At 40.6% G+C, this 18,150-nt stretch overlaps 1 protein-coding gene across 1 annotated transcript in view; it reads right to left on the bottom strand.

Moving 5' to 3' along the window:
• Positions 1-15,871: 15,871 nt before the first annotated feature.
• The window catches only part of dbpa (D site albumin promoter binding protein a), a 41,132-nt gene continuing 38,853 nt past the window's right edge, over positions 15,872-18,150 (bottom strand). Inside the window, exon 5 of the mRNA XM_084918914.1 lies at positions 15,872-18,150. This exon is cut by the window's right edge and continues 2,714 nt beyond it. The gene's annotated coding sequence lies outside the window, so the exon portion shown is untranslated.

The following is an 18,150-nucleotide window of genomic DNA, read 5'->3' as shown; positions in this document are numbered from 1 at the left end:
AATCTATGAATATTAATGAGGAAAGGAAACTAGTTTTAACATTTTTATTCTGAGTTGTCTTGACCAGTCATCTTTTAGCAGGCTAAGATTTCATCTATTTTAATAGTCAAGTATGGTTGAAGGCCAGAATGAAAGAATACCGCACGTCAACAGTGGAAGGGCCTTTACTGGTAAACTAATATCTTTTGTGTTGTGAACCCACTTATCACAGATTTTGTTATGAAACTGGGATGCCACCTATTGTCAACCTGTAGTCCATCCACTCATCTGCCTGCTACCACTAATCCCACTCCAGGTTGTGGAGGCAGCAGTCTAAGCAGAGATACCTCTTCCCAGCCACAAGATGTTCCCCAGCCAGCCAAGAGCTGTGTTCTGGGTTTGTTCCTGGGTCACCTCCCAGTTGGACATGCCAGAAACACATTGCCTAGAAGGCATGCAGGAGGCTTCTTAGTCAGATGCAGAATCACCTGAGTTGGCTCCCTTTGATATGGTTGGTGTAGCAACTGCGCTCGGACACCCTCCCAAACGACTGACAAGTGGGATTAGCCTTTCTCCAAGGGAGAGCCCGCACACCCTCCAGAAGAATCTCTTTTCTGCCACTATGATTGTTTTGCTCGCTACCCACACCTTGTAGCCAAGATTAGGGCAGAAAAATGCCTTCACGCTCAGCTCTCTTTAACATAACAGATTGGTATTACTGTAGATGCTGTATTAATCTATGGAGTTGGTATAAATGAGAGCTAAACTGAAAGTACATTTATTTTATTCCAAGTTGAGCATATCAGCTTTTAAAAGTTTACATCACGGCTGCGTTGCCTTTCACACAAAGACCCAGTTTTCATGATTTCAATTTTTTCTAAATGTTGTTATGCCTGAAAGCTTACAAAATTTCTTGCATTTTACATTAGAGTAGCACTCACATAATATAGTGTTTTATTATACTGCGTGCAGCTTGAATCAGCTTTAATTTAATGCACTCTATTAGTGAAAACAAACTAATTAAAGAACTCTCTCTGCTGGTCATTTGTACACTTGCACTTAGCTGTGCTTGATTTACCCATTTTCCCCTGTGTCATAATTTTTGTTGACATCCTGTATTGGCACTTTTCACCGCGTGTTTGGAGCATTCTCAGCTGCTATCTTTCAGCACTGCACCTAATGAGGATAAATCAAGCAGAATACAGCCTCCCACAGAAGCACAGAAGCCAGCGCTCCATCACATCGTTAGCTGCTTCCAAACCAAGTCACTGTTGTTATGAGACTCAGGGGCAAATGTTGGAGTGCAGGAGAGAAGCACAGCTGACTTATCTGTGGTCACATGAAAAGGCAATAATGGGGGACAACTGAATGAATGTATGGATAGTGTCAGCTGGAGCCTTAATGAGCAGTGGATTATTATATATTCAGGAAAATATAGAATAATCCAATTTTGGATATCTGCACACTTTACAGGCATGGTTTTTCTTAAACTTCATCATTTCTCTTTTTTCTTGCAAGCAAACTCACTGCTGACTGAGGTTAAATCCACATGGTATCCTCTGCTGTGCTGGGATGTAAGCCAGCTCACTGTAAAACATGCGCATGCAGCATTTGGGGAAGCAAACTGGGCATAGGACTGTATTCATGTAAGGATACAAACTGCTAATCATAATGCAAAATCATAATTTATGTGCATTGATTATGCACAATTTGCATAATTATTACAGCCGCTGGACCTAAGCAACCAGTGCTCCTCTAATGATTCTTTGACATAAAAGGACAGTTTCTGGATGGATTGCTCTGCAGCTTCCTGACAAAACCACACCACATGCAGCATCCAAAAACATGATGAAGATTTGCATTTATTAAGAATTTGTTTTAATCTGTCAGATCTCCAATGACAAATTTAAGATTGCTTCCAATCATATATCGTCTATAATTTCAAGTAAAAGGGTTAAATTACAAAGAAAGTGAGGTCTTCACTTCAATTGCATTAAATGTGTGTTCACTGAAACGTCTTCCAGTTGAGAGGATGAACATCAACTGCTTTTCATGTGCATGCTGTATATATTTGCTGCCAATACAGAGATCAGAGCACATCTCACCACCTGTTTTTCGGAGAACGTGGATATGTTCTTTTATTTATGCAGTTTTTCATCTTTGAGTTTTTAAAAATTTTATTAACTCAATGTTTTTTGATCTGTGGCGTAAACATTTGGATACGTTGGTCTATAAACTTTCCACAGTCATTAAATCCTTTCCCTTCATGTATTTATCTGCAGTTTTTTCCTTCAGTGAATAACTGACAGAAACGGTGCCATTTCAAAATTGTTGATAATGGGAAATCCGGAGTCAAGTAGGTGAAGCAGTTTAGATCCCTGTGGTTCAGTTTAATTAAATCATGACCTGAAGACAAGCTGACAAAGCTGAACTTGAGAAAAACTTCTGCAAAATGTGGAATGTATAGCCATTTAAACTTTCACACTCACACTTTCTAGCCTTGAGGGTGGTGCTGCCTACATCAGTAAAACTTTATGACCTACTGTAAGGGGAGAACACTGACAACCCTCTGGGCTAAGCCATATAAGACAGCTAGACTGCAGCTGAGAGAGCCTAAAGTCAGTTTTTCTCTGTCTTCCTTCACTGTGTTCTACTCAGAGCAGACGAAAAATAAAAATCATGTTAAAGTTTGTGACTTATTCTTCTTTATAATGACATTAAAAGAACAGTTCAGCGATTGCTAATAGAAACTACAGTAATTAAAAGGCCAAACCAGCACATTCTGCTGTGTTGCAGTGCATTCACCGTATATTGTATCTCTGCTCTGTGACTCATTCTTCCATTTGCTGTGAGAAAAAACTGCCTTTACTCCTCAGTTTGGGGATGGGGGAGCTGCAGCCGTAGAAGCTGTAGAAACTGAGGTAAAAGAAAAAAGATACAACACAATGTGAACATCATTGATGTCTTGCATTTAATAGCCATTTTTATACAATAACAGCTGACAATGTTGAGAATGAGGCCTGGACCAAACTTGTTCTTTCTTACATGTAACGCAGCACAAAACAGTCTGTTTCAGATATGTTGTCATTACTTTGTCTCTCCTCTTTCTTTATCTAAGGGTATTGTCCAGGTAGATGATACAGGAATCTATTTGCTCACTGGGAATTCAATAGTTAATTTTCAGTGTTATTCTCACTTGGCCACAATCGAATGTCACACGGACTTTGGAAAAGAGAGCTGGCAGGTTAAAGACCATTTATTATCCAATCCAGCTGTATCAGACATTTATGCCCTCATGTGTACCTCCCTAGAGTGATGTGAAGAAAGGTTCAGGGCTGCAGTTCATGTGTGAAAATGTAAACTCATTGCACTGCATGCCACAGAGTCATAACACCGGCTCAGCGAGGACAGATCATTTGGGAAAAATGCAAAACTTTGAAATGGAGGGATTTTTGGTAGTTAGACTCCAAAGCAAAGCAACATTGTCGGTGAGGTAGGAGATGGTACATAACTAGACCCCCTGAAGTTTAGACACTGGTGTAAGCAGGCGGCTGATGGAGACTTTAAATGAGACCCCCTGGAAAAGCTAGATGAGGTGGAAATGGGGAGGAGGAGGAATACATGACAAATGGCCTGAAAGAGGGAGTTGATTGTCTCAGAGGACATGGGCAGATAGATCATTAGACAAGAGCGTAGTGACTGAAATTATGAACGAGGCAGTTTTGACAGGTGGGAAAATCAAAGTCACAGTGAAAATAAAGGAGCAAAAATGGAGCAAATCACCTTATCGAACTTATCTGGGCTAAGCACGGGCCTATCTCGGATCCAATTATATTTTAACATGTTTGAATGTGATATTTAGATGTGAAAGTGTGTGGTTGTTTGTCTCTCTATGTTACGCTTGTGACAAACTGGCCACCTGTCCAGGGAGTACCCAACTATGAAAGCTGGAATAGTCTCCAGCACCATGGGATGGATGGATGGATGGATGGATGGATGGGGGTTAGCCCAGTAAATAAAGAAAGGCATTTAAACTTTCCAACGTTTAAGTCAGAAAAAAACTGCAAAGAACAAACCAAACAATTTTGGGAATTACATCGAAATCTTTAACGAACCTGGATAACAGTTTGAATCAGAATTGAGAATGAAGGCCTGCGGTGTGAAATTAGAGTTACTCTAGCTTAAGAATAAGTGCACTTCATGCTGCTCTGTCAAAGCAAACCACAGCGATCACGTCTGTCTCCTCTGACTTCAGCACCGACACCCTGCTGTTTCTGCTCCTTCCCTCCCCCTCTCCCGCCTCCCTCCGTCCTCATCCTTCATCTCTCCCTCTGCTGTCTTTCTCTGTCCATCTTCTCATTAATCACGCTTCACCTTTCTGTTAACTCTCGTCCCTTTAGAGCCTCCGGTGCCTCCAGGAAATGTCAAAAGGCCCAGGCTAGGCCACATCGGCACTGCGGAGACGAGGACCCGAATCACATGTTATTACAGCTTCTTTAGAATTAAGGTTTCACTCGGAGAGGTTCAAGCTTATGTGTCTGCGCCCCAATGTTCAAAAATAATTTTGATTTATTACAGTACACATTGAATTTATCGTAATTACACAACAGAGCCAAAGCCACGCTCGGCTATGGTAAAATTACACTAATTTGCTGAAATGTGAGTGTGAGGCAACATCAAAAGAGAATCTGAAAAAGGCAAAAACACAAGCAGAATTTGATCAGACGGGTCAGAAAAGGTCAGACTAATTTATTTGGAAGGGAAAACACAAACCGCTACAGTGAGAAAAAGGTGTGCTGAGGATGTTGCAAAAAAACTGCTATGACTATAAGTACTATTTCTCATAGTACTTGTAGAGTTTATGGCTGTATAATATAAAGTGCTGGCACAGTCGGTTTGTGTGATTATTAACTGTTCCCAAGCTGGGTACAAATCACCAGTCTGTCGCAGGGATAATCCAGAGAGACAGACAACCATTCACTCCCACATTTACACCTACAGTCCATTTAGAATCACCATTTAACCTAAACATGCTTGTTTTGGACATTCTGAGAAACTTGGACTACTTGGAGAGAACCCACACAGTCATAGGGAGAACATGCCAACTGCACAATGAAGGGCTCCATCTGGCTGGTGGACATGAACCCAGGACCTTCTTGCTGCCTTCTTGTAGGCAGGCTAAAGCGAGTTAAATATCACTCCCTATATGAGATTTACCACTTCTATATTTAGAAGGATACCAGCAGAACCATCAGCTGATGTGATCCAAAGACATACATGTTGGGATAATTGCTGATTATAAATTGGGCATTAAAGTGAGGCAGAGAAAGTGCTTGAAATATAAAGAAAGCGCTGTGTCAGTGTGTGTGTGTTTAATGAATGATTTGATTGATCAGTAAGACTAGAAAAGTAGTGTATAAATGCAAGTACTTTATATTGCTCTGTGAAATGTTTTAACTCTTTAATATTTTTGGTCCTTTTGCGTCTCCTTTTTGGACACTGAACTTGGTCTTTGCACTGAAGGCTCAGTTTTGTTGTTAGCTCTGCTTTCTCCATCCTGCACTTCAGAATCCACACAGTGTCACACAATAGTGATAACTGCTGTTATCGTTATTAGCCCAGCTATTCAAGCCATCCCTCTGCATCACCACCTTGTTCTTGTTTTGTTTTTCTTATATTATTAGTTCTCCCCTCATTCATTTCGTGCACAGTTCTGGCCCCTCCAAGGCTTCTGGGGTAAAACTCTGTGGGCTCCCCAGGAGCATGCAGCATGGGCACAGGAAAGCTAGGCTATACTAATTAATTAACATCAAGCTCCCTGACTAATGACACCTTATAAACAGGCTCCCTCCTTAGAGTCTGGAGGTTGATTTGGAGTGCAGTGGAGGTTACTATAGAGGATGTGTTGTTTTGGGTTTTTTTGTGCAATAGGCTGGTTCTCTCAGTTCTGGAGGCAACTCATAGCACCATAATTCAAATTAGTTTTATTGAACGAGTAGGTGCAAACATACAAGGACTCTGGTTTTTCAGTACTGTTGATGTAGTTAATAGAATAAACATATACAGGAAAAATATGTGTAGCATATACAGATTTAAATACACGAGAGGTCAAAGTGCAAAGATGATGGAATAAATATGGAATGGATAACTGGTTATAATATATTCATGTGGACTTGACAGTATCTAGACATGAACAGCAGACAGTGTTTATGCAGCCTGCTTTGATTCACTTTGTACGTACAGTAAATATTTAGTGCTGACAGGTTTTATTGCACGTGTGTGTGTGTGTGTGTGTGTGTGTGTGTGTGTGTGTGTGTGTGTGTGTGTGTGTGTGTGTGTGTGTGTGTTTAACTGTTCTTCAGAGTGATGAAGAAACTGCATGTGTGTGTGTGTGTGTAGTACATACCAGAGTGGAGGAGTCAGGAGAGGTGTGATGGGTGTGCATCACTGTGTCCTGAACATGGATATGTACAAGCCCTAAATGCAGGACAATTAAATGGGCTGGTTCTTATATATGTACTTGAACACTTAAAGTGCCGACTCATTCACTCATTCACACAAGCACTTTTTCAATATCTAAGTGCTTTCTGTGTAACATTCACACACATTCACACTCAGAAAAAATCACCAAGAGCAGCTCAGGGTTCAGTATCTTGCCCAGGAATACTTTGCCACACAAACACGAGCAGATGTTTGGATGTTTTTGTGTCGTGAGATCAGATTGGGTTATTGTAGAGAAGAACTGAATCGACAGCTCCTCTGGGGCTTTTTTGACAGCCGTATCTGGTTTGGATGCACTGTTTATGTCCTAGAACATTATGGATCCCAGAAACCTGAAGGTTTCCACAGCAGACACAGTGCTGTTGAATAAGATAAGAGGAGGCTACGCAGGGACGCTCACCCTGAAGTCTGTCATCTCTGCAGTTTTGAGCATATTAAACTCCAGGTTATTCTGACCACACCACAATGCAACCTGTTCAACCTCTTGTATATAGGCAGACTCATCACCATCTTTCATGAGCCTGGTGACCATCAAGTGGTCTGCAAACTTCCCAACTTTTCCTGAGGTACATCAAGAAAGAAGAGAAGGAGGGAGAAGACACATGCCTGGGGGCACCAGCGCTGGTTTCTCAGGTGCTGGTTATAAATTTGATAGTCTCACCTGCTGCCAGAAAATTTGTGATCCACTGACAGATGGGAGCTGATACAGTGAGTTTGGAGTGAAGGACCTCTGGGATGATGTTGTTCAGTGCCAAGCTTTTCCAGTTTTATGGAGAGGCAAAATTACATTTCTGATGGTGCCATGTAATTATTTACACAGACAAAATCCACAAACACAAACTATATAAAGCCACTTATTTAACAGCAACTCATCAACCTGACATAATGTCCTCACATACCTGGATTGCAGTTAACCACAGAGAACGAGTAAAGCCGTATTTATGGCATTTACCTCCAAAATGCTGTCCTTAAATGTAAAAGTAATTCAAAAACAGAGTTGGAAGGCTTTTATAAAACAGCAGCAGCGTAAACATACACATCAGCAGCAACCTACATGTTGTGTATGTAGGTAAGTGAGCGCACGCACTCACATTACATCAATCAGCCTCTAACTGGGCACATGAGGCAGCATTCATCAGAGAGATACTGGTGTGAAAAGCTTGCAGAGATCTCAGTGATCGAAGTCCAACTATGCATTTCTGTCTGATTGAGCCCCAGGGAGCCCGACAGGAGCAGCATGGAGACAATTAGATCAGACTGCCTGATTCTCTCATCAGTATGCTGCCGCTGACTTTTCACTGCCTGCCTCATTGTCACACAAACACATCAGACCTGGCAGGTATGAAGGGAGGTGTGCATGTGAAGAGGCTGAGGGGGGTTAGACATTGACTGTTGCAGGTTAAGTGTGTTTTATTGTTATTAGATTGGAATTGCCCATGAAAGGTGTCAGTTTTTCTTGTCATGAGCCTACAGCGAGTCCCATTTCTTCCCGGCACCCTTCACAGTTCCCAGTACAGCGCTGATGGACCACAAGGCTGACTGATGCTGCTCCTGCTCCTATTGATCAACAACCAGCACAAACCTCTTCCACTATTAACCAAAGTTTTCTTCTTTGTCTTCAGAGCACAGACTATAGTTTTCAGAGTAATCACATCACCCTCAGCCATAGATAATCACAGGCTAGCACAACTGGGCGTGAGGGGAAAGAGAAGAGGAAAACAAGAGCACAGAGAGACCATCCACAGACAGAAAATATAAACCGCAGGCAAAATAACATGCAGTAGTTACATATCAACACCTGGTGAGGGAAAAGAGGAGAAATGCCCAGGGCTGGATCAGATGATCCTGAAGTATACCTTAGTTGTGCTTCTATATGTTCAGAGAGCTGGTGGAGGTCCCTGATGCACTATAGGCTTTATCAAAAAGGAAAGTTTGAAGACTAATCTTAAAAACAGAGCGGGGGTCTGTGTCCTGAATCCAAACTGGGAGTTGGTTCCACAGGAGAGGACTGTGATAGCTTAGGGCTCTGCCTCCCTTCCCACTTCTGGAAGCACGATGAACTACAAGTAAGCCTGCAGTCTGAGAGCAAAGTGCTCTACTGGGATAGTTTGAACCTTTTAAGATCATCATTCAAGAGGATTTATGTGAGGATAATGATTTTAAGTTTGTATTTAACAGGCAGTAGAGGGAAGTAGAACTGCTTGATAATCAGGAGTTACAAATAGTCCAATAGATGTTTCTAATAGTGACAATATTGCACAGGTGAACAAAGACAGACATAGATGGTTGTTTAATGTTCACATTAAATAACTTTACATTAAAGCTTAAATTTGTACACTGTTTGAAATCCATATGTTGTTTGATCTTGTTCAGAGTTTGGTTGTACAAGAAGACACTCCAAAGAGAAGGGCAGTTTCTCTCTTTGTAACAGAAGAGCGAGTTTTTCTGTAACTCAATGATTTAAACTTTATTACAGCTTACAGCTCAAGGATAAAGTGTCTTGCCCAAGGACACAACGACCAGGACAGAGAGCCCGGGGATCGAACAAGCGACCTTCCGGTTACAGATGTGCTTCTAATGTAATTATCTGACAAATAACATGGTTGTTTTGGCCAAGAAGTCTCTACTTCACTTTTGGTCTATCAGCGGCACTAACAATGGTTTGGCAGCAGAGTACATAATGTTCACCAAACACTTCATCTTTCAAAAAGTAATTACTAAGTCCATTTTATTATGAAAATAGATTTTAGCCAGTTCTGTGTGGAGTTTGCATGTTCTCCCCGGGTCTGCGTAGGTTCTGTCCGGGTACCTCGGCTTCCTCCCACAGTCCAAAGACATGCAGATAGCAGGGTTAGGTTAAGTGATAATTCTAAATTGACTGTAGATGCAAGTTTGATTGGTTGTCTGAGTTTCTGTGTTAGCCCTGTGACAGGATGGTGACCTGTCCAGGGTGTACCTCACATCTTGCCCTATCACAGCTAAGACAGGCTCCACAATTAGAAAAGTGGAAGAAGATGGATGGATGGGTGGATGAAAGAGACACATCCTCTATAGATCTTTAGTTGTTGGATAGGGCTGAGGTAAACAGCAAAGTAGAAAAACCTTTGCTTTTCTTTACTGGCCTGGCTTATGTTTGGCGTATTGTCCATTTCAGATGACAAATGACCTTCCTGTAATGCCTGCAAATAGTTTTATTGTTATAGCGTTTTGATTTTCCTTAAGGAATCAACAGTTCCTGTGAAAGATTCATGAAGACAGAGGAGTCAGCCTAAAACATGTGTAGGTTTGACAGTATGTCACACTTCTTGTTAAGACTTTCACATATGTGTTCATATGCTACTGTAAAATCCTTCATATTGGAGAAGGTGAAATGCTTTCTTGTCCATGTAAGGAGAGAGGACAGGAAAGCATAATTTATTAGAATAAAAACCAACCTTGACTTGAACAAGTATGTAGGCAGCTTTATGAAAACAGGATCGGGATTATTGTGGTTTGTGAGGCTTGTGGGTTCAACTAATGTGAAAAGCAATTTGCTGTGACAGGCTCAAAGGCTGCTGATGCTATTAACATCAATTTCAGTCAGATACATATCAACGAATTGACCATTTGCAGCAAAAAGCATTACTGTTAGACTCGGTAAAAGACTCCAATGTTTTAGGGAGCGCCCATCAATCTCTGGCAAAACGGTGACACGAAATCTGCAGAGAGGTTATTCCCCCCCCCCGAGACAAAAGGCTGTTTACTAAATATTGAGCGCATTAGATACTCTGGAACAGCGTGATCCATCCTGCACTTGCCTCTGAATGCTAACCAGCTCTTCTGATGTGAAAGATGTCAAACAGCATCCTGGCTGTGTCAGACGAACAGGCAGCAATACTCTCCAGATTCAACAGGAATATCAAAAAAAACGACTACTTTGTGCCTTAATACACCATTTTGTACCCACACCTACGTGAACCCCCCTGCCTGCGTGGACCTCACAGGGCCAGAGAAGGCAGTGTGATGATTGACAGCTGGCTGGGATCAGGTGGAGCTGCTGCTGTTGAAGGTTTTTGAGGGCAAACGGAGCCTTAGAGAGACATTTAGAGTGACATCCTCACAGCACGGCGGAGAGCGACATGGCAACAGATGTGACAGTTAAACCCCGGTCTAACCTGCTGTCCACTCACACACACACACACACACACACAGACACACACCCACAAATATGCATAAGGTCAACTAAATGACTGCGGTACGTTTGATAATGTCCGTGAATGCCACTTTCCCTTGCTCCCTGTGTTTGACAAATAAAAACACAGAACACACTGAAAAGCAACCTTGCAGACTTTGTGTCTAAGAAATACAGTCTGCAGTGAAAAGATGGCCCCGGGTGTGCCTCACATTACCTCAGCCTTCTCTAAAAGTGCTCTGTAAACCTGACTCATTTCCTGTTCCTATTGCCACCTACAAAATGTAAAGTCACTCTACCAGGTCGCAATAAAACAAGACCTTTAATATCAGCAGAAGTCCTTCAGTTTCTTCTACAAGTGAGTCAGAACTGGAGACAATTTAAAGAACTCAGATTTATGTTTTCTGCTTTACCTCACTGTTTACAGGGATAATGTTTGATTGAACCGAGCGCCAAATAATGTCACACTTACTACTTAATTTCATTCTAATTTAATAGTTTACCTTAAAGTCATATGGCCTCAAAACATGACCAATAACACTGACCTGTGTCAGTAAACTGGCTCATGAATTGAGACTGAATCAGGTACATAAACTTTAACTGCTAAAGAAGACAAATATTTCCCTCAATAGCTGGACCAGAAACAAAGGCTCTCAAATGCCAAAATAAACATATATCTCTAAATCCAAAACCTTCATGCTGTCAGTTGACAGCTAACCACAGCAGCACAGTCAGCAACCACAAGGCACTGTAGCTGCCTCCATCATCACTTCAGTGTTCATTACATCCAGGCATGTTTCTATGCTGGTATAGAACTGGAAATACAATACTTGTGCAAAACTTTTGAGCCATCCCTCTCTTTTTTGCTGGGAAATGGTGCAATAGGTGCATGGAAAACATGGAAAACACTTTTATTGTTCAACACAATAAAAGTGTGTGAATGGGTGGATGACTGAATGTGTAAAGCGCTTTGGGGTCCTTAGGGACTAGTAAAGCGCTATACAAATACAGGCCATTTACCATTTACAACCTGAACTCTCTTGGGAGAGTTGTGTAATTTTAACATCTAGGCATGCTTTTACTGCACTGGTAGTGGTTTGGGGATCACTGCCATGCTAAAAAATGAAGGCATTGCCAATCAGATACTTTTCAAATGGCATTGCACCATGAATTAAAATCTGATGGTTCTTTTCTGGTTTGATAATTCCATTTTTTTAAGATCTCCAGAACACTGACAGAAATGCAGCTCCAAATCATGACAAATGTGCCTGTTTTCTGTCCTCTACAAGTGTCGACGACTATTTGGATTCGAGACCCGTTACCACTGATATCCAGTTCAGTTCTTGTGTAATTTGGCATTACTCAGCCTTTTTTTCCTAATTGCACCATGAATTAAAATCTGATGGTTCTTTCATTGAGAAAGGCTTCTTGACAGCCACCCGTCCACTGAGACCATTTCTGATGACGCTTCTATGAACAGATGGATCAACTGAACGATGTATATTTCAGGTGTCTGAATTTCTTCTGTGCCATTTTGTTTCCCTCAAAGTAAGGTTTCAAAGGTTACATTTTTTGGTCAGACAACATCTGGTTTCCTCTGAGACTTGAGTTGGAGCATCGAACTCACCTCTCACCCACTGCTCTTCTGGGTCTGAAGACGACACCACTCACAAACACACAGGTGGACACACAGTCACATCAATTCTGCACATGTTCCTGTACTTCCTGCACAGACTCAAAATTTCAGATATTTCTCTCATTCTTTCCCCCTGTGCGTTTGTTTCGGTGGATTTATTCTTTTCTCTGAGACACACAATCAATCATCCCCGTGTTACTCATAACCCTGTTACTCCCCTCCACCTGTATTTTCTTTATTAGTACATAAAAGTCTCCTGAGCAGTAGGAAATTTAAAGCGTAGGTCATAAAAACAGCACTGCACTCTCAGTGACTCATTTAAAATTAATCACTAAATTCATGGCCAACCAATTTGTTGTCATTATACCAGGATACTGACATGACAGCATTAAACTGCACTGAATCAAATCTTTCTGATATGTTCCTTTTTTAATTTAGAGTGGAGGATATTTGTCATTCCTGGCTACAGGGAGGCGGATGCAGTGATCAAACTGTTTTCCAGGCTCAGTCTGTTTCTTTGCTTTGTTTTGATCAGAGTGATTATACAAAAAGATGCCTCACACAAATGTGTGGATCGCTTCTTTCTTTGTGATTTCACCTATACGCTGCTACATTTCAACCGCAAGTCCATGTTAATGTTTTTATGTGCCAATAAATATCAATAATTGGCTTCTCGCTCTCTTTCTTCTTCTAAAAGTTTCACAAAAACTTGACAGGTCACGACTGAAAATAAAATGTGATTTATAAAACCTGGAGTTATTTGTATTGGACTACTTTTAGTTAAATTATATTAGGATTTATGGATTTCTGATCCATCAGTTGTCATTGTTCTTATTAATATAGCTAATACGCAATACCCAATCATTTCTCCACTGGCTCTTATGAAAGGAAATTGTAAATAGTGAGTCCTTAAAGGTACAATGTTGTTGCTAAATGTTAATTTTAAAGGTAAATAAAGGTGTCCCATCATCCCACAGCACTCACCTCATAAAACATGTTTCCACGCATACAAACTTCAAGCAAGACTGTAACAGAGAAAAACATCACAAAATCACCATGGATTTACCTCATGATCCTCACCAGCAACAAAAAAAAAAAAAGGCAGCTGCTTTTTATGAAATTATTCTAAACGTCTATTTGCTGGAACTCCCTGAGCTGATTGTGAAGCAGCAGCAGGGTTTCGTGGCCTGGCACAGCTTGACACAGTGTGGCACCTAGTGGGGCGACGTAGCACGCTTTGGCTTGGAGTATCGACACCAGCCTTGGCAGATGGTCTGCGGCGTGATGGAGGAGAGCTGGTGACGCAAACGCCGGCGAACAGCTGAAACAACCCACAACATACAGGTGGTGCAGCGATCCAATCCCACACATGCATACACGCGTGTACACAGGGCACTCAAACTGCTCGTCTGAGTGAGCGTGTGTATGTCTGTTATGTAACTGAAGTTGACGGGCTTTACAGATGAATCTCTAGGACACCCACAATTCACAGAAGTAGTCATGGAAACACACAATAGCTTGGATGAAAACACACAGGTACTATGAATGCACATAAAAAACAAACACACACAGATCTCTGTTTGTGATGTTTGGAAAGAGAAGCTGTCAGAAGGGTCCGAGTGCCTCCCAATGGTCTGCTGCTGCACTTTCTGTTTACAGCATTTATTTTGTAATTCAGTGTCACACACAAACAGGCAGAAGGGGGCACAATAATAGCATCATTTTGAGGTCCTGCATTTACATTTAGATAATCTACACAAAATAGAATTGGAAATGCAGCGCAGCCCTACAGAATCCAGCCTTTTAGACATACATGTTCATGCTTCCATCACAAATATGGAGACTTAGTCAGAGACACTGTTAGAAAGAGACATACCATTAAAATCCTGGATTGCAGGAGAGCTGCATATGTAGTGCAAAGCTTACCAATACAGTATAAGACTTTTAAACTGTACTTTGTGGAATACTTTTAAGCCTTTAATCAGATTCAGCTAGTGAATATAAGCATGCAGTTTTGTGAAGACTGAAATTAAAGTTCACTTTAATGAAGGCTTCATAATAACTGCCCAGAGGTTTTAACAAAACGGACTTTTCTAGACTCTTCTACATAACTAGCCAGACAAAACTGAGTCAAAGATGTCTTGAAAGAAGCGTTTCACTACAGGTTATAGAAGAGCATGGACACTGCAGTGAAGTTACCTGATTTCTAAATTATCCTGTACACCACCTCACTTTTAGCAGTTTGACATTTGACCAAAATGGTTGACAGCAATCAAGACAATCATTTAAAGCAGGTGTCTCCAACTCCAGTCCTCCAGAGCTACTGTCCTGCAGCTTCTAGATGCGTCCCTACTCCAACACAGCTGAATCAAATGTTTGGATTACCTCTTCAGCATGCCATCAAGTTTGGCAACAGCCTGGTAACAAGCCATTCATTTGATTCAGGTGTGTCGGAACAAGGATGCTTCTAAAAGCTGCAGGATGGTAGCTCTAGAGGACTGGAGTTGGACAGCCCTGATTTAAAGCTTTTGTTATCATGTAAAAAAAATATTAGAAAATAAATAATACCATGAAGAGACTAAGCCAATACTGTTTCTCACCCCTTTCCAGCTTTTCCACCATGAGAGTTTACTCTACAAGGCAAAACACATTTGTTTTTAAAAATACAGTAGTTAGACTGGAGGGTTGATATTATTTAGTGGGTGTTTTAAAGCAGAGGAACTCTTCAATTATATTCTTCCATTATGAACAAATGCCATGAAAAGTTCAAAACACAATAGTCAGCGTGTGTCTCGATATCTTTAACTTTCATCAAGTGCTCCATCTAAGTGATCGCACTGGTTGATTGTTCCTACCTTCAGATACAAGCCGCATAAGCCCTCCTGAAATATAAAGAGAGTGATTCTACTTTTAAGTCATGAACATCAAAACAAGCTTGTCAAGCAGAATGTTTGTTCAAAGGTAAAAAGTTAGTTTGGGTTTAAAATGCACCTTCTTACAATGTAAAACATTACAGAGCTTCATTTTTTTTATGTCAAGAATTTTGAAGTCCACCACATGTAAAAGTGTCTCCACCAGATTTTATTATACAAGTACATGTCTTTACTATATACAACCTATCTGGGGGAGGCCACTTTCATACCTTCCTCATTTAGTCAGTGGTTGGAGTTCCTAATGAAAATCAAGAATAATAGATGCTCTTTTTTTGGTGATGGTGGTGGTTGGTGGGGTGGATTCATCTACATTTGACACTTAAGGAAAGTTGGTGTAAGCTGGATTGATGGCTAGCTGGTTCATTTGATTGTTGATTATGAAGATTTTCTATCAAAAATAATCATATATTTTTTTTACATTTAAAACCAATAAACACACTGTAAATTTTTAAAAAAAAAAAGTGTCAGCTAGCAGGAACTAATAATTCCTTTGAATACTCCTAGGGTTTCTTCCACAGTAATGTTTTGTACAGCAGGTGGCGACCTCCAGATGCTGTCACTTCACACATTACCATCAACTACTGCTAACATGGTTGCTAGCTGGTTAGTACATGCTTTTAGATCGTACAGCAAGACACCAGAAGATCGCTATTGGTGAATAAGGATTAGCCTTTATTCGTGTTTGGAGGGGGAAAAAGACCACATATGCCATCATCCCTGTGGACAGCACACAATACTGGTGAGGAGCCGGGGTAGTGTCGAGCTCATGGGATTTGCAGTTTATAACAGTCAGTCACAACAAGAGGAAGTTAGCTGAGAATCCACAAAGTTGAAGAAGAAATAACAAGGCTGTGTACATTATTGTTATCATCATCGTTATTGTTGTCATTATTACCCGCAATGCCGTTTTATCACACAGCAGCAGACTGTCACTGCTGCCACATGAAGAGCAGGCCTCAAACACCCGCCAGAAAAAGTTGTACCACGCAAAACAACACAGTTACATAGAAAAATAGCACTGTCAAAAAGTTTCAGAAAGGTCTGTGAAGAAATCCCCAAATCCAAGATATCAAAAGAAAAAAAGATGACTTCCTTCTTCCAACAACTGATGGAAGTGTAAGAAGCTCTGAGTTTCTTCCAGGGATCTAAATTCAAAAGTTTGTGTCTCAGGTTTAAACATGTTCCCCCCAAAAAAGAAGACAAGGGAAAGGAAAACATACAGTACATACTGTATATCAAAGCTAGACCTACAACTCCCATTATACACCTGTGGCTCGATTAAGTCTTTGTGGATGAGGCCAGCAGCAAACAGGCTCATGGGAAATGTGAAAGTCGGCCTTGGGAATGAAAATATAGTTATGTCAGGCTAAAATCACCTGAAGAAAAAAAGCTGTTGCATAAAACAACAAAAGAAATATCAAGAACAATCATAATACTTGCAAGTGTGACTGTATAGCAGGTAACAAGAGCTAAGGTTTAAGTGCTCTCTGTAAATTAAAACACTTCTATATAACAGTCAGCTAAGCCCCTCCCCCATTCAGTCACTGCCCAATCACAGCCTAGCACATGTAGCGAATTCAGCCTGTCAAATTTTTGAGTTCTTAGTATAGTGAAACAAACATTTGAATAGTTTTTAATTGCCTTTGAGGAATTAAACTAAATATGGAGGAAATTAGCAGATGCTGTGGGGTTTTTTTTTAGACACACTAAAATAGTCCAGACTGGCTGGGCTACTTGAATTTCAAGGGGTGTGTGCTCATATTTGGTCTAAACAGGAGGGAGGAACTAGGAACTAGAGTTCAACACATCCAGGGTTTGTTGCGTTATCTGGCTCAGCAAAACCTAAAGCTTCAGTCGGATATAACAGCCATCACAATAAGGTTATTGACTTCCTGCTCCAGGCTCAAAATGGGCATTTTGCAGGTCATATGATTTTTCTTCTGTACAAAATGATCCCATATGAGTCCTGCCCACTCTGATCAGATGTCATCAGATGATGAGAAAATGGTGATAAAATTCTATAAAAATATTTACAAATAAAACCAGAGTATAATCCTACTAAAAATCATTAATCTTGGCATTTAGCTCGTAAAGAAGGAAAAACATTTTAATTCCAGTTAATTACTTGGTGCTGTTGTCTATTTTTAAGGTGATGGCTGCACATTAGCGTCTCAAACTTTTAACTGGACACATTCCAGTATTACAACAGTTATCTTTTGTATAGTAGGAGGCGAACATTAAATCAGCTAATCTCACAGGCCTGCACTCGGGTAAATTTGTATTGTTTTTAGTTTCAGTTAGTTTGACCTATTTTATAGTTAAAACTGTCAGACTGGGATTTTAGGTTTTCTTACCCCTGAAAAAGAAGTACCAGTTTCATTTCAGCTTCGTTTTAATGTTAACAAGCTGTTAGCTAGGTTGATATTAGCTACAGCTAATAAATCTCCCAGAATTTAAGTTTTTCTGCTTTAATTTTACAGGGAGGAAACATGGCGTTCAAAAATGTATTACATTTAATTAAATGGCATTCGAAACACAGTTTCAGAACTTCTTTTGCTGTGTGCATAGACATTATATAAGACGGACGTAGCTTCCATGTTGGAAAAAGTAAGCTAATGCAGAATTATCCAAAATCCTGCATTCTATCTAAAGGCCACTAGATGGCAATAGCTTTGGTCCGATTAAAGTCTACAGGAAAACATCTCTCTAAAGTTTACCACTCAGTTATGGAGAATAAAATGTTTGTTTTTTTTAAATTCTGTTAATTTTAATCACAATGTGTGTTTGAAATGACTACATGGGGCACACTCATTGGCTACTGGCTTGTGACTGACAGACAGTTTTAGACTGTGATCGGCATCTTGTCATCACACCTGGTTACAAAGCACCAAGATGGCGAAAACACTCATCAGGAGGCTTCACACAACAGT

Source organism: Perissodus microlepis, chromosome 22 (genome assembly GCF_051167445.1).
Source record: "Perissodus microlepis isolate ML-2025 ecotype Zambia chromosome 22, ASM5116744v1, whole genome shotgun sequence".
Taxonomy (NCBI): domain Eukaryota; kingdom Metazoa; phylum Chordata; class Actinopteri; order Cichliformes; family Cichlidae; genus Perissodus; species Perissodus microlepis.
This window is presented reverse-complemented; position numbering and strand designations above follow the sequence as displayed.